At 41.6% G+C, this 21,127-nt stretch overlaps 1 long non-coding RNA gene across 1 annotated transcript; it reads left to right on the top strand.

Annotated features, from left to right (window-relative positions):
- Positions 1-2,355: 2,355 nt before the first annotated feature.
- LOC115228095 lies at positions 2,356-8,924 on the top strand. The gene is made up of 3 exons (XR_003883185.2): positions 2,356-2,468; positions 6,103-6,195; positions 8,308-8,924. It is a non-coding gene; the product is annotated as an uncharacterized LOC115228095 (long non-coding RNA).
- Positions 8,925-21,127: the final 12,203 nt, after the last annotated feature.

Genomic DNA, 21,127 nt, shown 5'->3' with positions numbered 1-21,127 from the left:
GATAACTAAGTTATTTTACTAAATTATTTGTTATATTTAAAATTAATTGAAAGAAACACAGGGCATCTCAAAATAAATACAGTAATGAAAGGGTTAATGCTAATTAGGAACCTTAATGAACATACTGCCTTAATGATGTTATGAATTTAACTCAAATTAATGAGAATGTTTTTCAATATGTGGTTCATTAGGGCAGTGAGCGTGCAGAAAGGTTATCACACCTGGCAGTATTTCGTCTGTCTCTATGTTCTGAGCTCAAATTCCACCGAGGTTGACTTTGTCTTTCATCCTTTCGGGGTCAATAAATAAAGTACCAGTTGTGTACTGGGGTCAATCTAACCAACTGACTCTGCTCCCTCAAAATTTCGGGCCTTGTGGTTCATTTGTACATTATAGGGTGCGGTGAATAAACTGTCATCTAAATTACACAAAAATGAAAATAACACTGACATCTCATTTTAAGATATACTAGCAGTATCGCCCGGCGTTGCTCGGCTTTGTAAGGGAAATAACTATATAAGCATTTTTAGAGAGTTATAGCCAAAAAATAGCAAAAAAATGGGGAAACAATGATGGTAAATTTTTTTTTTGAGAGTTAAAAAGGTCGAGTTGCGTCCCCTAGACCATCTGTGGTTTGTGTTTCTGATTGTCGACCCCATGTCGAATTTATCGATCTTTTTCAGAACTGGGGGAACTTTTCTAAATTTTCGCTGCGTTAGCTTTGAATTATGACATTGGGCTATGTGTGTGTCAAGTTTCATCAGAATCGGTTGAAAGCCGTGGTCAGGGTGAGGGTACAACCTAACAGACACGCACACAGACAAACTGCCGTTTATATAGAGAGAGATTTACCAAAATTACATAAAAATATCTTAAAATACTAAAGAGTAAATTTATTCAATAAAATCGCCATTGGCTTCAACCATGGCCTCCAGATGACTTTGGAATCTCCTGCAACTCTTCTGGATGGCCTCCTTGTTTATGTTGGTCAGTGCTGCCATAATCCTTGCCATCAGTTCCTCTTTGGTGTTACAAGGAGTTTTGTTGGTCTCTCACTCAACTGTGTCCCACACATAATAATGCAGGGGGTTGCAGTATGGGGAGTTAGGTGGCCAGATGTTAGGGGTTATGTGGTCGCAGAAATGACAGCCATGAGTTGGTTCTCTTACTTGTAAGGCATGGTGCAGAGTCCTGTTGCCAGACATAAGGTCTTCCAGCGGCCACCCTCTTGACCCAGGGCAGCACTGCCTCCTCCAGACACCTGATGTTAGCCTCCGTGTTGAGTGTGAGGCTGTGTGGGAAGATGAATGGATGCATAACGTTGCCATCACTAGTGATCACTCCAAACACCATGATGTTGACTGGACGTTTGATTTTTATCACTCTCGGTATATGTCCTCGGATCAACACCCAATCACTTGGAAATGTTTGTATTGGAGCTTCCAGCACAAATGCCAAGCAGTACAGCCTGTCATTTCCAAATTTCTAGCTGAGTGAATTACATCATGGTGATGTCTTTTTTACAGACAGTGCCCAACTGACCCAACTATACTGTGTAGCTGACAAAATGTAAAACAAACAATGCATATACTTAAAATTAAAAGCATAAAAGGGCAACAATTTACTCACAGCACCCTGTATATTAAAACTTAAATGTCTATAAAAATACATCAATAGGTTAATAGTTGTCCAGAGTTAGATGTTGACGACTGCTTTGAAAGCACTTCTGTTAGCACAATCCATCACATTCTGTTATTAATGGCTGATGGAGTTTACAGTTCACAACAGGTTTCTCATTTACATTCATCAATGTGTTATGTTTCTTGATTCACTTTAAAATGGATTAATATTTTAAAAAGTCAACAGTTTAAACCATCATCTAAATCTTTAGATTTTTATTTTCCTAAAATTTTCGTTGCGTCTTGCAACCTTTTCAATAGTTTTGACTCTTTGGAAATTTTACCGGTGAGTGTGTTACATAATAAGGCACAAAAAGAAAATGACTCTCCCCAGACACAATAGAATATGCTTCAACACACGAACTCATATAAAGAACCTTGCAAACCAAATCCCAAAACGAAATAAATCTTTAGACCTATTAGAATAATGTAATAATTTGATTGACAAATATGTGTGTGTGTGTGTGTGTGTGTTGTGTGGAGAGATAGAGAGATAAAGATACATGAATGTATACATACATCTCCAGGACTTTTTTAATGGTGGTGCCCCAGCATGGCCACAGCTTGTGAGCTGAAACTAGATAAATAAAAAAAAAAAATACATATAGATAGATGCAGAGATAGGTCAATGAGACGACATAGCTGAATAGAGGAAAATCTATAAAAATATAGGCGTTTATAATCAATGTATGATTGAGTCTTTGATTTTTTTTCTTTTTCCAGAACAGTTGTTGTGGTATTGACGAGCCAGAAGACGTAGCTAAATACAATTTCAGGTGTGACAATATGGTAAGACTTGTTTTTGGAAAATTTACAGAAAATTTAAGTTTACACCATTATGAAGAAGTGAAAATAATTTTTATATTATTTTAAGAAACCCCATGTGTGAGGAGGATGTTATTTAACCCTTTAATACTCAGAGTACTCCATCAAATTTAATGCTTTTTGATTCCCACTGTTTTGAAGTAATCATGCATTATCTTGTAGCTTTAAGATTTTGATGATGTGGTTGCTCATTTTTAGAATGACATTGTAGGGTAGGTGTTAGAGGCTGAATATGGCCAGTCTGAACATAAAAGCATGTAGAATATTTGGGCCGGAAATGGCCGGTTTAAATACTAAAGGGTTAAGGGAAGCCAGTTAACTGAATCTCAGTACAAAATGATAAATTTATCAGATTTTAAAGTTAAATCATCCATGTTACAGGTATTTTTTCTTCTTGACTGTAATACTTTGAACTCTATACATAAGGATTGTTGTTGATATATTCCTGTTTCAGTTAATTTTTGTAAGTTTTTTGCCTGTGTCACATAAAAAGTACCACTCCTCTCGACTGTGCTTGTGCCACGTAAAAAGCACTACTGACCTTTCCTGTGCTATATAAAAAGCATCCTCATCATTGTTCGACTGTGGTCGAGACAATGGTATTTACTATATTACGCCAGACCTCACGGTCTTAAAGAAACCCACATCCACACCGTGAAGGTCTCTCAGGCATTTAGGAAGGATATTGAAGAGCTGTGGTCCTCTGAAACCCAAGCTGTTGCAGTGTCTGGTCCTATATTTTGATGGTGATGTTGGGATCTTTGGCACCATGTCACATATGTGACAACTGACAAGCCTGAAAGTATGTTTGTGAGTTCCAGAAGTGAAACTCTTGGAAAAAAACCAATGAGGTGGCAAGGTCCAAGATATATACAACAATACACAGTTACTGTTCCATTACCAGTTAATCATCATTGTTCTGCCGTGGTCGAGACAATGGAATTTACCATGCTACGCCAGACTTCACGGTCCATCATGGCATTATGGAGGTCCTGTTGCTGGATGCCTGTATCCCTGGAGATTACATCAGGGTAGGAGAGTGTGCGCCCTCTGGTATTGCGAGCAGATGGCTTCCTGAGGAGAAGAGTAGAAATTACCTCGTTTTCAGCTCTACAACAATGTCCAGCAGACTGGACTCTTCTACCTTTCACAAGAGATGATACAGGTGGTAACTTCCCATATATTTGTACTTTGGTTGGATGACGCTTCCATGAGTGGTTGGTGTTAGGAGGGGCATTCAGCTGTAAAAATCCTGCCAAAACAGTCACAGAAGTCCGGTGCTGGCTTCTGCCTGGCTGGCTCTTGTGAAAGTGCCCCACCCATGCTAACATGGAAGGTGGACGTTAAACAGTACGGAGTCAGTAATGCTTACATTTAAGTTGCCAACCACTGGCTTCCTGCATTTCTGATGGCAAGTGACAGAATAAATGCAGTGTATTTCTGTTTAAATGCACCGATTTTTTTTTTTTTTGATTTTTGTTTTTTTTTAATACTGCCAGTGCCGCCTTGACTGGCTTCCGTGTCGGTCGCACGTAAAAGCCAACAACCGATCATGGCCATTGCCAGCCTCCCCTGGCACCTGTGCCAGTGGCATGTAAAAAGCACCAACTGAACGTGGCCATTGCCAGCCTACCCTGGCACCTGTACTGGTGGCACGTAAAAAGCACCAACCGATCGTGGCCATTGCCAGCCTACCCTGGCACTTGTACTGGTGGCACGTAAAAAGCACCAACCGATCGTGGCCATTGCCAGCCTACCCTGGCACCTGTACTGGTGGCACGTAAAAAGCACCAACCGATCGTGGCCATTGCCAGCCTACCCTGGCACCTGTACTAGTGGCACGTAAAAAGCACCAACCGATCGTGGCCATTGCCAGCCTACCCTGGCACCTGTATTGGTGGCACGTAAAAAGCACCAACCGATCGTGGCCATTGCCAGCCTACCCTGGCACCTGTACTGGTGGCACGTAAAAAGCACCAACCGATCGTGGCCATTGCCAGCCTACCCTGGCACCTGTACTGGTGGCACGTAAAAAGCACCAACCGATCGTGGCCATTGCCAGCCTACCCTGGCACCTGTACTGGTGGCACGTAAAAAGCACCAACCGATCGTGGCCATTGCCAGCCTACCCTGGCACCTGTATTGGTGGCACGTAAAAACTACCAACCGATCGTGGCCGTTGCCAGCCTCCCCTGGCACTTGTGCCGGTGGCATGTAAAAAGCACCAACCGATCTTGGCCGTTGCCAGCCTCCCCTGGCACCTGTACTAGTGGCACGTAAAAACCACCAACCGATCGTGGATGTTGCCAGCCTCCCCTGGCACGTAAAAAGCAATCACTACACTCATGGAGTGGTTGGCGTTAGGAAGGGCATCCAGCTGTAGAAACACTGCCAGATCAGACTGGAGCCTGGTGCAGCCTTCTGGCTTCCCAGACCCCAGTTGAACCATCCAACCCATGCTAGCACGGAAAACGGACGTTAAACGATGATGATGATGACTGGTGAAATACACACACGTGACTGATGTCTGCACTGTTTTCCCCTTCCTATTGAAACCCCCGAATCAAATTGCAGGTGAAGCTTCAGGCTGTTCAAAAAACACTTGCCCCAGGTTCTGTGCCATGAGATTGAACCTAGAAACACATTGTTGGGAAACAGTAAGCTTGTTAATCATTCAAACCATTTCTGTGAGCTGGCAGAATTGTTAAAATGCTGGGCAAATGCTAAATGGCGTTTCGTCTGTCTTTATGTTCTGAGTTCAAATTCTGCTGAGGTTGATTTTTTTTTTATCTTGCATCTTTTTGATGTTAATAAAATAAACAACAGTTGCGCACTTGACTTGGTAAAATCATTTTACCCCTTCCTTGAAATTTAACCTAACACTCATCAGAGCATTAGATTAAATGCATTGTAAAATTTAATTATAACAAGGCAGCGAGCTGGCAGAAACGTTAGCATGCCGGGCGAAATGCCAAGCAGTATTTCTTCTGCCGCTACGTTCTGAGTTCAAATTCTACCGAGGTCGACTTTGCCTTTCATCCATTTCGGGATCGATTAAATAAGTACCAGTTATGCACTGGGGTCGATGTAATGGACTTAATCCGTTTGTCTGTCCTTGTTTGTCCTCTCTGTGTTTAGCCCCTTGTGGGTAGTAAAGAAATAAGAAATGTTAGCATACCGGGTGAAATACTTTGTCTGCGGTTATGTTCTGAGTTCAAATTCCGCCAAGGTCGAATTTGCCTTTCATCCTTTCAGGGTCGATGAAATACGTACCAGTTACGCACTGAGGTCGATGTAATCAACTGGCTCCCTCCCCCCAAAGTTTCATGCTGTGTGCCTATAGTAGAAAGCAATATTCAACTATAATTCTTTTAACTGTTGAATTCCAATTTTGGTTCCAAAATCTGAAACCAATATTAGAACAAAAAGAAAACAATTTTTGAATTTCTATCATAAGTTGATTATTAAATGTTGTTTTAGCTGTGTAAATAGATTAGTAAATATTCCAAGAAAAGCAGCTGAGAACATCATTACAAGCAGATTGATGTTGTTGCTTCTGTCTCTAATAATAATAATAATAATAAATTTATATCTTCAGGATTGGCCAGGCTGTTATACAAAAGTTAAAGAAACTATCGAAAAAAATCTCCCTGCAGCCATTGGCATTGCCATCGCTATTATTCTGGTGCAGGTATGTTCTCACTTTTGAATTTCTTAACCCTTTTGTTACCAAGCGCTTTTTCTTACAGACGGTGCCCAACTAACCCTACTATGCTGTGTAGTTGACAAAATTTTTTTTTTAAATGTGTGAATTGAAAATATAAAATGGTGACAATTTACCCATCACACCCTACTTGTATATAAATAACTATTTTAGAGTTGGGTGTTTGAGGGAGAGAGAGATGGAAATTTTTAGGAGGACCGAGAGAGCAATGGTGAGAGAAATGTGTGGTGTGAAGCTGTTTGATGAGAGGAGGACTGAGGATTTGATGGGGGATGCTGGGGTTGGAGGAATGAGTGGAATGGCTGGCAAGGGCGAATGGAGTGCAGTGGTATGGGGGCATATGTTGAGGGGGGGGATGAGGAGGGTGCTTGAATTGGAGGTAAATGGACAGCGAAAGCGAGGTAAACTGATGAAAACGTGGAGGGGACAGGTGGAGGAGGAGATAAGGGAGGGTTGGCTTGAAAAGGGAGGACACCCAAAACAGGGTGAGATGGTGTGAGGGTGGTTGCTATGGCATTGAAGTAGATCCGACCACCCCCATTAACAGAGACAAAACCCAGATTTAAAACACTGGATGATGATGATGATATACCTGCGAGAGACCAATGCAAGGTGTGTTGAAGCAATTGTTAATAAAGGATCTTGAGAATTCTATTTTCTTTTTCTCTCATTTGTTACATACACACACACACACACACCACACACACACACACACACAACACACACACACACACACACACACACACACTGGTAAGCATTGCTGTAAAGTATTCAAGAAGACCCTTCCACCACAGCAGAATTGTTAAGGCTGCTCCCCCAGGTGAAAAGGATTGATCTTTAAGAGTCCTGTGTCGGTGCCAAGTGAAAACACTTGCGTGGCGCCATGTGCCGTACAGGCGCAGGAGTGGCTGTGTGGTAAGTAGCTTGCTTACCAACCACATGGCTTTGGGTTCAGTTCCACTGCATGGCACCTTGGGCAAGTGTCTTCTACTATACTCATGATATGGTTTGGTAGCTTGTTCGGACTTTACTGATGTTTGGGCTGGGCACCACTTTAGTACAAGCTCTGAAAATGTTATCTCCTAGCATCTTTGGATGCTGTAAGCTCTGTGGATTTACTTTGATGCCTCTAGGAGAGTCTTGTAGTTTGCTTGAAGCATTGTGTATTGTTTGTAAAAAATGATGTGTCTTGAATGGCACAACAATGCACTAGAATAACCGTTGTAATTTAACCATCCATAGTCTGATGTAATATTTCGGAATATAAAAATCCCTTTTTCAGATGTCCATAGGGATTGATCAAGTCACGGCTATAATTGATTTTTGAACAGTTTTCTGTTCCCCCCCCTCCCCCCGGAGTGTTTCTGCACTTGTCTCACGAAGCTCCTTCCGGAATTCCTCGTGAGAAGTGCATGAGGGCAGCCATGTCTCAAGCTTGTGTGTGCTGGCACATCCGCACCGCTGCTTCTAAGTTATGTAACATACGTGCAGTTTCCTCACCCCCCCCCCATTTTTTAAAAATAAATAATACACGAGCATGTGTTGATGCCTATGTATTGATATCTCTCTATATATAAACGGCAAAATGTCTGTGTGTGTGTGTGTCCTTTATACAAAACCACAATTTTTCAGTTAGAGGGCTCGCACTTTCAATGGTCATTCAAAACCGTCCAAGGGTGGTCGTGCACATCTTTACATTTCCCCAGTCACCCTACAAAGCCATTAAAAAATTCAACAGAAGTGACTTTTTTGTGAATTTTCTATCCAAAACCCAATCAAAATGCCCGAAACTTGATACGCCAATTGAATGCCAGCTAGCTGTATGTGATTGGTCGGAGATTTGGACAGTACTCGCGTGTATGTGCGCACGCACGCAGCTGTATATGCATGCACTAGAACTATGACCCGGCGTTGCCGGGTCATAGTGCTAGTCATCTCTTATTAACCTTGATAACTATATATATTCAACTCTGTGAATTTAATCCTGAGACTTGTGTATATTCACCTGTTATTTTTACGTTGATGCTTGTCTAACGAGATGCCTGTATGTTCACCTGTTTATTTCCATTTCTATTTCAGTTGTTTCTCATCGTCTTCGCCTGCTGCCTTTGTAATTCCAAAAGAGGGGAAACGCCTTCATAGATAGCTTCTCAAAATGACTGAACACTTGAAAGTTAATTATTTTTCTTTCATATAAACACTTGTATTCTAATTACTCACATTTTTTGTTTCATCATATTTGATGCATATTTTTGTCGAACCTATAAATTTCTTAATATCTGTCTCTGTACTTCAAAAAGACTAATTTCACTTGATTAAAAAAAAAAATATATATATATATATATATATATAAACATAATTAGGACCATGTGCAGTTTGAGTTTAATTAACGTCATCAGTCTTTCAATGTTACACATTATTCTTTTCACTCTTGATACTTTAATAAACTTGCTCAAGCTATCGTTGCTATATTTATCTCTCTTTCATTGCTTACCTAAGCACAGTTTGTTGTAAACCCAAGGATTTTGGTGTTTCGTCTTCATCACATTCCTGCTTTGGGTCTTTTGCTAAAATTCATTTTAAAGGCTGCTGGGAATACAACTTATCGTAAAAGGCCCATTTGACCCACAAAAAAAAAAGAGAGCTTAAGAATCTGGTTTACATTAATATTTTACTTTTTACTCTTGCTATTAAAATTTTTGACTTGGCTATTTTTCTTTTTTCCAATTTTGAAAATATGCCCTGATCACATGACTATTAGATTTCTGATATTCAAAGTAGAGACATCTAAAATAATAACTAAAATATCCTTCTGCTTCTTTGAATTTTTTTTATGGTATAAAAGTTTTACCAGGTTTAGACAGAGATAATTTTTTTTTTTCTCACCTATGTTATTTAGAATTTACATTCTAGAAACTCTGCCAAATCAAGATTGGAGCCTGGTGCAGCCATCTGGTTCGCCAGACCTCAGTCAAATTGTCCAACCCATGCTAGCATGGATAGCGAACGTTAAACGATGATGATGATTCCACAGAATCTGTGGTGTTAGTAGAATACCTGATGGCCATTGAAATACAGTTCTATATTTAAGAGATGAATTATTTACAGTTGACGGATATTTGTCCTCATCTTGTTTGTTGTTAACACAACATTACAGTTGATATACCTTTCAGCCTTCATCAGGTGTCTTGGGGAAATTTCAAACCTGGGGTCTCATTCCTAAGGTATTTTTCGATGTTATTATCATTATTGTTATATGGGCATATGGCATAGTGGTTAAGAGCGTGGGCTACTAACCTCAAGATTCCAAGTTCGATTCCAAGCAGTGACCTGAATAATAATAATAACATCGAAAAATACCTTAGGGAATGAGAACTCAGGTCCAAAATTTCCCCAAGACACCTGATGAAGGCTGGAGGGTATATCAGCTGAAACATTGTGTTAACAAAAACAAGATGAGGACAAATATCCGTCAAATGTAAAAAATGGCCATTGAAATGCTTAACAGAATCTGTAGCTAGAACTATATTTTTTCATAGTTGAAAGGTAATTGGGACATCATTTATAAAAAGGATCTTTAAGATTTTATCAAATTAGCGGATTTCCACCACCACCCTCAAAAAACCAGGTAAAGGAAGTATTTTAAACAGGTTAGAATTTGTCATTTCAACTTCAAGACTTTTCAACATTTGACATCTTTTAGAAGCGGAAAATATATACATTGTTGCAGATATGCTTTAAGGTAACGTTATGCCAGCTACACAAGATGAACCAAAGTTGTTAACTGGTTTTTGTTCTTTTTTATTGTTCGACCGTGGTCGAGACAATGGAATTTACTATCATAGCATTTTATGATAGCATTACTATCACGGTCCATCATAGCATTACGGAGGTCCTGTTGCTGGATGCCTGTATTACATCAGGGTAGGAGAGTGTGCACCTTCTGGTATCATGAGCAGATGGCTTCCAGGTGTAAGTACAGTGAGTCAGTTTGCATGACCTGACCAGACTTTGGGATGGATGCATTTCAGAGTGGTTATCTCCTCTACAGCAACAAGAGACTAGAAAGACAGATGCTGGGAACTGACATGGTGGGACAGGTCCCTCTTGTGTTTTGGTCCACACTGTAAAGTGGTTGGCATTTGGAAGGTCATCCAGCTGAAGAAACTCTGCCAGATCAGATTGGAGCCTGGTGTAGCCATCTGGTTCGTCAGTCCTCAGTCAAATCGTCCAACCCATGCCAGCATGGAAAGCGGATGTTAAACGATGATGATGATGACGACGATGATCTATGCACCTCACATAATATAAACTTGTTACCAGTTCAAATCTGTTTGAGGCATACTCAAACCTGTAAAAAAAGAAAAAAGGCCATTCACTGTATTTTGTCATAGAGAAAATTTTTCTCCTGTACACAAATAGGTGTAAGTACTGTGACCCAGTTTGCAGCATGACCTGACCAGACTTTGGGATGGATGCATTTCAGAGTGGTTATCTCCTCTACAGCAACAGAGACTAGAAATGCAGTTGCTGGGTACTGACAGGAGGAAGTAACCACTCCAAAATGTCTGCATCCAACAATCTGGCAAAAGTGATGCTCTGAGCTGACTTGATGTAGTTACACCTTTTTACCTACAGCGAAAAATTTTCACCATGGCAAAATACATAAATAGCTTTACAGCTTAAAAGAGATTTGAACTGGGAACAAGCTTGTATTAATTTTAATTGATTTTTAAAATTTTGACAGGATATCTGAATGTTAATCCTGACAGTTTTTGTGTTTTTTATGGCACAATTTTTACTATTCTAAGTAAAACCATTGGGCAATTTTTCAAGATTCTTGGTGTTTTGTTAAAAGTTTGGAGATAATAGCTTCTTATCCAAATCTTTAAGCTTTTAATATTTGTTATTAAAATTGGTCTCTAAAACTTCTTGGGTTCTTTGAATTATTTTTAATGATTTCATGACAAATTTATGTATAAGCCTAATATTCTTTTCTTTCTTAAATAACTGCAAGTTTAATTTAACAATATTTGATAGCCTACATATTTTAATATACTGCCTTCAATCTCTTAGCATTCTAGACTTTCTTAAATATCTACAATAATAATAATTGTATTTGCAAATCCAATAAATTATTTTTGTATCCTAACTTTTGTCTCTTGTCATTCACACATTTTCAATAAATCTGGCACCAATTTCAAATAAATTACACTGAAGAAGAACAAGTTTAGTCAGGTGCAGTGAATTACTTAATGTTTCACATTAATCTGTCTTTGGAAACGTCGCTACATTCTTGCATTCTGCCTTTCACTGGATCGTGTTTTGGCACTGTTCTTCAAATTTGGATATTTAGTTTTTGTATTTGGTTTGCAAGATTATTGATGCAAAATCTTGTTGGAACAGATTTTGTTGTATCTTGGGAGGGTCATTAAGCCAATACTAGTAAAACACACACACTGGTTATATTTCACTTCTATTATTAATTGATTAGTTAATCATTTAGCTAATTAACTGGCTGATTAATTGCTCAGTCAATCAATTAATCAGCTAGGTTTCTTAAAGTCCTTTCATTGCTATTCACAACCTCATCGATGTGCCTCTACCCCAAGTTTAGATATTTTGACCAAATAACAAATAACTAAAAAAAAAGGAGGAAAATGGCTGTGTGGTTCAAACGCTTGCATTGCAACTATATGGCTTTAGGTTCAGTCCCACTGTGTCACTTTGGCCAAGTGTCTTGTATTAAAGCCCTGGTGCGCCATCAATGCTTTGTGGGAGATTTTTTTTTTTTTTTTAAGACAGAAACTGAGCACCACACAACCATGCCTGGAGAAAAAAATTATCTCTCTCTGTATATAAAGCTGAAGTTGTCTGTGTATGGCAGGTTTGGTAGCCTTCAACTAACACTATCTCCTCCAAGACCCTGCGGCGCAAGTTGACCAAAATTGAGAGTATGATAGAAGAAGGCTTGCTCTTCCTTCTGTAGAAGAGAAAATTCCAATCAGACCATGTTAACACCAAAAATTATTTACATCAAAAAGGTGCTTTTTTTCTCTGAAAATCCCTATTTTTACAATTTTTTGACTGCTGTGTCGCCATTTTTCGGTGTATTTCAACCAGAAAAATGTTCACTTAAAGAGAATAACAAGCCACGTAATGCAAAATTTTTACTTTTCAAAAATTCCAATTCTAAAGGGTCGAAACAAACCCGAGCAACGTCGGGCGATACTGCTAGTTTATTTAAAGACTGATTTACTATTTATGAAAGCCTGGGCCACTGAAGATCAGGACAGGCCCAGCTGGGATCATTCCATCTTCATTGTGACAGATCATTTTGAAGCTGAACGAAAGAGGAAAGAGGGAGAGAAATGATAAGGAAGAAAATAGAGACTGCAACAACCAAAGCCTCCATTACGGATCCCTGTGAACTTTGCAACAGATGTTCCCATGCAAGAATCGGCCTCCTTAGTCATCAGGGGTATAAATACGGACATAGGCCGTAGCCAGCACCGCATTGACTGGCCTCCGTGCTGGTGGCACGTAACGAACACCATCCGATCGTGGCCGTGCCAGCGTTGCCTGGCCTCTGTGCCGGTGGCACGTAAAAAACACCATCCGAGCGTGGCTGTTCGCCAGCCTCGTCTGGCACCTTTGTCGGTGGCACATAAAATGACCCACTACACTCTTGGAGTGGTTGGCGTTAGGAGGGGCATCCAGCTGTAGAAACACTGCCAGATCTGACTGGCCTGGTGCAGCCTTTGGGCTTCCCAGACCCTAGTTGAACCGTCCAACCCATGCTAGCATTGAAAGCGGACGTTAAACGAGGATGATGATGAGAGGGGAAGAAGTGGTCAAGAAGAAACCAAATAACTTACCAGACACACGATTAAACGCCACCGCCAACAACTGTCCATGAAATAGTATTTTAAGAAATGGTACTAATGTTACATGTGACCAGGACATGCAAAACAAGGGGTTAACTTAGGTTTGGTTCCCGCAACGAGGAGGGAACCAGGCTGCTGGAGTTCTGCGATGCAAATAATCTTATGATTTGCAACACTAACTTCAGGAAACCTACCAGCCACCTAGTCACCTACCGATCGGGCCAACATACCAGCCAAATTGACTACATCCTTGCCAGGCAAAGGGAGAGATGGCTACTTATAAATGCCAAAACCTTCCCAGGCGAAGAATGCACCCCACAACATAGACTGGTAGTTAGTGACTTTAGGATCAGGAGTAGGAGGACGACCAACATGGTGAAGAAGGATCTGGAAGCTTAAGGATCCTGTGAATGGACAGAGATTTAGAGACATGTTACTTGAAGCCTTTGACGAAGTAGAAGGAGATAGTGTATCACATGGGGTAGAAGACAACTGGACGTTTCTAAGGGACAACCTGCTGAGAGCCACTGACCAGATCTGTGGCTGGTGCAAAGTCCCCTCTCGTCCCAAGTAACGTGGTGGTGGAACAGTGTCGTAGACAGGGCTATTAGAGAAAAGAGACAGACTTGGAAGCACTGGAAGAATGGTGGTAGCAAGGAATTGTATCAGACTGCTAAAAGGGAAGCTAGGAGACAGGTCTATCTAGCCAGAGGGGCAGATAAGAAAAAATTGCCAATGTTCTGCGCGCGTGAGGACCAAAGACTGGAGGTGTTTCGCGTTGCAAGACAGTGTGTGAGAGAGAATTGTGATGTGGTGGGAGAGAAGTGTGTTCGCATGGAAGATGGTTCACTTGCGCTAAACGAGGATGCAAAGAGAGAGGCTTGGAGACGCCACTATGAAAGGTTGCTGAATAAAGAAAATGAATGGGATAAAGAGAGTCTGCCGAACGTTGACCCAACAGAGGGACCAGCTATCAGGGTTGATAGTTCCTTAGTAGCTAAGGCAATTAGAAGCATGAAGACAGGGAAAGCCCCAGGCCCATCAGGTATCACTGCAGAGATGCTCAAAATATCTGGTAGTGTCGGCTATAGCCTAGTCACCTGTATAGTTAATCAGGTGATACATGAAGGAGTCATACCCAATGACTGGTGTAGCAGCATAATAGTCAACTGCTACAAAGGTAAAGGTGATGCCCTAGATACAAATAATTACAGAGGTATCAAGCTGTTGGATCAGGTGATGAAGGTTACAGAGAGGGTCATAAACGAACTAATTAGAGAGAGAGAGAGTTAGTTTAGATGAGATGCAGTTTGGTTTCGTGCCAGGGAAAAGTACCACTGATGCTATATTCCTGGTAAGGCAGCTGCAGGAGAAATACCTAGCCAAAGATAAGGCCCTGTACCTGGCTTTTGTTGACATGGAGAAAGCCTTCGACAGGGTCCCCCAATCCCTCATATGGGGTCAATGAGGAAACTAGGAATAGAAGAATGGTTAGTGAGAGCTGTGCAAGCCATGTACAGGGATGCTGCTAGTAAGGTGAGGGTTGGAAATGAGTACAGTGAAGAATTCCGGGTAGAGGTAGGGGTCCACCAAGGCTCAGTCCTCAGCCCCCTCCTATTTATCATAGTCCTCCAGGCAATAACGGAGGAATTCAAGACAGGACGCCCCTGGGAGCTCCTCTATGCTGATGACCTTGCTCTAATTGCTGAGTCATTATCAGAACTGGAGAAGAAGTTTCAGGTGTGGAAGCATGGTTTAGAATCGAAAGGCCTTAGAGTCAACCTAGCTAAAACCAAAGTCCTAATAAGTAGGAAGGTAGACAAATCACAAACGCCTTCAGGTAGATGGCCCTGCTCGATCTGTAGAAAAAGTTTAGGTAGAAACTCTATAAGATGCACCAAGTGTAAGCTATGGGCACATAAGAGGTGCAGCAATGTCATAGGAAGGCTAACTAGGAAGATGGTTTTTGTATGTGGCAGATGCTCGGGAGCATTAACCTCTGAAAATCTGCAGAAAACAACTTCCGTCACTTTCCAGGGAGAAAAACTAGAAGTAGTTGATAGCTTCCGTTATCTAGGTGACCAAGTCAGTAGTGGGGGTGGGTGTGCTGAAAGTGTAACGGCTAGAGTAAGAATAGCCTGGGCAAAGTTTAGGGAGCTCTTACCTCTGTTGGTGACTAAAGGCCTCTCGCTCAGGGTAAAAGGCAGACTGTATGATGCATGTGTACGAACAGCCATGCTACATGGCAGTGAAACATGGGCCGTGACTGCTGAGGACATGCGTAAGCTCGCGAGAAATGAAGCTAGTATGCTCCGTTGGATGTGTAATGTCAGTGTTCATAGTCGACAGAGTGTAAGTACCTTGAGAGAAAAGTTGGACCTAAGAAGAATCAGATGTTGTGTGCAAGAGAGACGATTGCGCTGGTATGGTCATGTGGTGAGAATGGATGAAGATAGGTGTGTGCAAAAGTGCCACACCCTGGCAGTTGAGGGGACCTGTGGAAGAGGTAGACCCAGGAAAACCTGGGTCGAGGTGGTGAAGCACGACCTTCGAACTTTAGGTCTCACCATGGAAATGACTAGAGACCGAGACCTATGGAAGTATGCCGTGCGTGAGAAGACCCGGCAAGACCAGTGAGAACAATCAAAATCAAATCATATATCAGAAAGCAGGGGTTAAGTGACCCATCCGTTCGTGTCCGCTGTCAGCCTCGTCTGGCACCCGTGCCGGTGATACGTAAAAGCACCATTTGCTCGTGGCCGTTTGCCAGCTCTGCCTGGCCCCGTGTCAGTGGCACGTAAAAGCACCATCTGTTCGTGTTCGTTACCAGCCTCACCTGGCCCCGTGCCGGTGACACGTTAAAGCACCGTCCATTCGTGGCCGTTTGCTAGCTCTGTCTGGCCCCGTGTCGGTGGCACGTAAAAGCACCATCCGTTTGTGGCCGTTTGCCAGCTCTGTCTGGCCCCGTGTCGGTGGCACGTAAAAGCACCATCCGTTCGTGTCCGTTGCCAGCCTCGGCTGGACCCCGTGCCGGTGAAACATAAAAGCACCGTCCGCTCGTGGCCGTTTGCCAGCTCTGTCTGGCAACTGTGTCGGTGGAACGTAAAAGCACCATCCGTTCGCGTCCGTTGCCAGCCTCGGCTGGCCCCCGTGCTGGTGACACGTAAAAGCACCGTCCGTTCGTGGCCGGTTGCCAGCTCTGTCTGGCCCCGTGTCGGTGGCACGTAAAAGCACCATCCATTCGTGTCCGTTGCCAGCATCGCCTGGCCCCGTGCCAGTGACACGTAAAAGCACCATCCGTTCGTGGCCGTTCGCCAGCTCTGTCTGGTACCTGTGCAGGTGGCACGTAAAAAACACCCACTACACTCGCGGAGTGGTTGGCGTTAGGAAGGGCATCCAGCCGTAGAAACACTGCCAGATCTGACTGGGCCTGACGAAGCCTTCCAGCTTCACAGACCCCAGTTGACCCGTCCAACCCATGCTAGCATGGAAAGCGGACGCTAAACGATTATGATGATGATGATGATGATGAAATTACAGTTTCTTTAAGCATATTCAGTGAATGATCAGATAAGAATAGCGTCAATTCTTGAGTATAATACGCAGGGGATTTTTAGGGGGCTGTACCTCTTATAAACCTAAACCTTGTGTATAATACGCACCCCTTCTCTAACTTGAGTCAAGGAGGTCTATATAACATCCATGGTTTGTAAAACTGTATACGGTAACGTCCTTTATTATTATTTTATGTATAACATAATGCAAACGTGTAGCTTTTTTGTGCATTTTGTTTGCAGAAAATAAAGAAATAACAGTAATAACGTTTAATAAATGTTGCTTACTGCAAGTTATGGATGATTCTTTTATGACTTAATTGCTTTCAGGTTTAGCTTAAGGTATTTTCGCACCCTACATCGCAAAATGCGTCTGAATAACATTGCCGGACAGCAAAGAGAGACTCAGACATTGCTTAGAAAATAGTTTTCATTTTTAACCTCGTATATAGTATGCACTAGGGATTTTGACCTTTAAATTTTGGGGGAAAAATGAGGATTATACTCGAGGATTTACGGTAAGCTATGAAAAATGTGTCACTTGGAAGCAGCGAACAAGGAGACGGAGACTCAATGAAACAAAAAGAGAAAACCAAAAGACAAGTGACTGCAGCTCAATGGAGATGAAGATGAGAATAGTTTTCATGAGAATGTAGCGATATTGATATCCTCACTCTTTGAGAGACACAGTAAGAATGATCTCGTTTGAGATTACAACCATCTTTGGCTAGTTTGACCCTGTTGTGTCCACTGCTCTGATTGGTTGGCATTTTGTGCGGTTTGTCTCCCTACTTATTTTGCTCCAGCGTAAAACCAACCAATTACAGCCTTCGGATAAAGCCTACTTTAGATGCCCTTCTTTGAGCCAGTTTAACTCCTTAAATAAGCTAGCATTTTCACTATTCTTCGTCTTTCGGCTTTAGACCTTTTAGGTCTAGTTCAGTGCTTTTTAAACTTTTTGCTGAAGCGGAACCCCAAGGAAACATTCCACTGGCGCGAGGAATCCCTGTGCAATAATTATAATTGTCTTATGCACATATATCTGCACAGGAGAATTTAAAATTACTGTCGATTTTAGCATTTTTGTAACTCCTTGCGGGACCCCTGGACTGTACTGGCGGAACCCTGGTTGAAAATCACTGGTCTAGTCACTGACCACAGAGCTTCTCAGCCATGTTCCAGTTCCAGCGACAGATGACCAGCCTGGATTAGCATGAGTACAACTTTCTGAGGAGCAGCAAGAATGGAAGTTGACACAAAATGTAGAACAACACATCACAACTAATTTCTCATGAACAAAATAAATAAATTCTAAAACAAAGTGGTAAATAGCTTTGTCAGAAACACCAGTGGCTTCCTCAATAACAACATCAACTGATGATGGTTAAGAATGGAATTGTCAAAACAATGTTGAATACTGCAAGACATTGATGACCTAGATTCCATGCTAGAAGTATCTGTGTCAATCAGTCATAGTTACATTCACATGAGGTACCATTATTGTAATGTTCATGGAAGAGTGAACTGGAGCAATATTGGCCTAATTTGAGTTTGGTCATCATCATCATCGTTTAACGTCCGCTTTCCTTGCTAGTATGGGTTGGACGATTTTAACTGAGGGCTGGCGAACCAGATGGCTGCACCAGGCTCCATTCTTGATCCGGCAGAGTTTCTCCAGCTGGATGCCCTTCCTGACGCCGACCACTCCAAGAGTGTAGTGGGTGCCTTTTACATGCCACTGGCATGGGGGCCAGTCAGGCGGTACTGGCAATGACCTCGCTCGAATCTTTTTACACATGCCACCAGCACAGGTGCCAGTAAGGTGACGTTGGTAATGATCACGCTCGAATGGTGTCCTTTTACATGCCACCAACACGGAAGCCAGTTGGCTGCTCTGTCAAACGATCACACTCGTATGGTGCTCTTTGCACCCTGCTAGCACGGATGCCTGTTATTTGATATAAATCTAGTTGAATCCCTATTGAAAAACTTCCAGATTTATCTGAAGAACCTCAGAAATCATTTATATTTGATTCAACAGATACAAAATACTTCAGGAGAAAACCATTCAGTGACACCAGTTTTATTCCACAGTAGCTCAAGGCCTCTCAATTCATGGAGTTCTTTAAAACGTTTTTTAGAGCACCAAAAAATATTGTTACAAGATGCACCATCCTGTCTGAAAACGTCTATATTTCCGAAGCACAAATTTGACGAATCATTGTCTGAGAATGGCTACAGATAAAAAAGAAAAAAAATCCCTGGGAGTTCTCTCCAGCAGTTCTTGTCCTTCATCACTGCTATGTCCTGCGTCTCCCAGAGACCAGTGTCTGTCCTTAGGGCATCAACATATGTCATCCTCGGTCACCATCTTCTAGTGTGTCCCGTGTAGGGGACTCTCACAGGAGCACTGAAAGATGGTGAGCGTGTCCAGCAAACTCCAGTCTCCTCTGTTATTCTCGGGCTAATCGGGAGGCTCTCGTACAGCTCTGAGTTCTTCATCCTCAGTGTATATTGTTTAATGGGTACTACTTAAGAAGAGTGGTCCCGGTGTGCGCACTCGCGTACTTGCGCTAGCTAGTCGTGACTAGTCGATCCTACAACGACTCTCCTAGCAAAGTAAATAAAACACAAAATAATTTTTTTGACACAAAGTAAATAAAACACAAAAACACAAAGTAAAGATCGACTAGTCACGAGTAGCTAGTGCGGATGTGCGAGTGGGCGCACCGGGACCACTCTTCTTAAATAGTACCATTTAATGTTCAGAGCCATCCTCATCATTATCGTGTAGCATCCATCCACCATCTGAGTAAGTTTCTTGGCCAATGTCCAAGTCTTAGACCCGTGCAACAGCACAGACTCCACTGCAGCGATGGAAGAGATGTTACACATTCATATCTATGTGTATACGTAGGCATACGTGTGTAGAATACATCCCCACTTTTGGCACTATTTTATTAGTAAACAGTACGAACTGTGTCTGAAGTATATAAGTATTACTATGCTGAATGTCGGACAGTTCGTGTAACATGTAAAGCAAATAAACACGTAAAACGATAACAATGCCTTCATTTGAGTTGTCTATCACCCATTAGAAGGAAACGACACATAGCAAGAGAAAATCTCGGTGCTTTTGCTATAGTTTCGGCTAACAACTCTTATTTGCAAACATGCCTCTATCTCTTCAAACTGATGCCAGCAGAACACCCGAAAGTGTTCCTGTTGGCTTCCATGCCGGCAAAAGTCGAATGTCGAACACTCCAAGAAGGCATAATGGCAATCTTTCGTCTCTAGTAGACCTTTCCGTCGATTTCCGTAAAAAAAATTTTTTTTTTTACATATGGGCTTGCGGGAACTTTAGAAGTAATGACAGCGAAAGAGACTAAGAGAAAGCGATTGTATGACGAGGGAAGTTCTTTTGAAGTTACCGTCCAGGGGAAGCGTTGATGTACATGTGTGTGTGTGTGTGTGCGTGTGGTGTGTGTGTGTGCGTGTGTGTGTGTGTGTTTGATGCGGTGTGGGAGACAGACAGTATGTTGTGTAAGTGAAGTGCTTCTGTTAGTGTGTGTGAAGAGACAGAGAGAGTAATGTTTGAAAGAAAGAGATAACTGATTTTTTTTACTCGGTGTATGTGTATATGTATGTATATTACTTCAAAAGTTACCGCAAGCCCATATGTAAAAAAAAAATTTTTTTTACGGAAATCGACGGAAAGGTCTACTAGAGACGAAAGATCGCCAAATTAAGTATTAGGAACTACTTGAGAACAGTGGTCCCGGTGTGCGCATCCGCACTAGCTAGTCGTGACTAGTCGATCCTACAATGACTCTCCTAGCAAAGTAAATAAAACATAAAATAAAATAATTTTTTTTAAACAAAGTAAATAAACACAAAAACACAAAGTAAGGATCGACTAGTCATGACTAGCTAGTGCGGATGCGCGAGTGGGCGCACCGGGACCAAAATGTATTATTATGATTAATGACACTGAAAATATTAAAAAATGAGGCTAATTTAATGTGCTAATAGTTTCAATGAAATTAAGTATTATGATCTATTGTGTCTGGGGAGGGTCATTTTCTTTTTGTGCCTTATAATAAATCACCGGTAAAATTTCCACTTTTTTCTTATTTTTATTGTCCTAAAATTTTCGTTGCGTCTTGCAACCTTTTCAATAGTCTTCACTCTCAAAACTTAAGCATTTTGTCAAAACTATTGAAAAGGTTGCAAGACGCAATGAAAAATCTTTATATATAAAAGAGAGGTTGTGTGCTGTCTGTCTCCTACGATTTAGATTCCTAACTACTCCCACATTTTGCGGTGCAGTGTAACCAAAAGCGGGTATCTTATAGTCATCATTCATATCGAGCCCTTCTGGGTATTAGCGCGCGTCTACGATTTAAAAAAAAAATTACCATCATTTTTTCCCATTTTAATGCATTTTTTCGCTATTAT

The sequence above is a fragment of the Octopus sinensis genome, unplaced genomic scaffold, assembly GCF_006345805.1.
Source record: "Octopus sinensis unplaced genomic scaffold, ASM634580v1 Contig09395, whole genome shotgun sequence".
NCBI lineage: Eukaryota > Metazoa > Mollusca > Cephalopoda > Octopoda > Octopodidae > Octopus > Octopus sinensis.
This window is presented reverse-complemented; position numbering and strand designations above follow the sequence as displayed.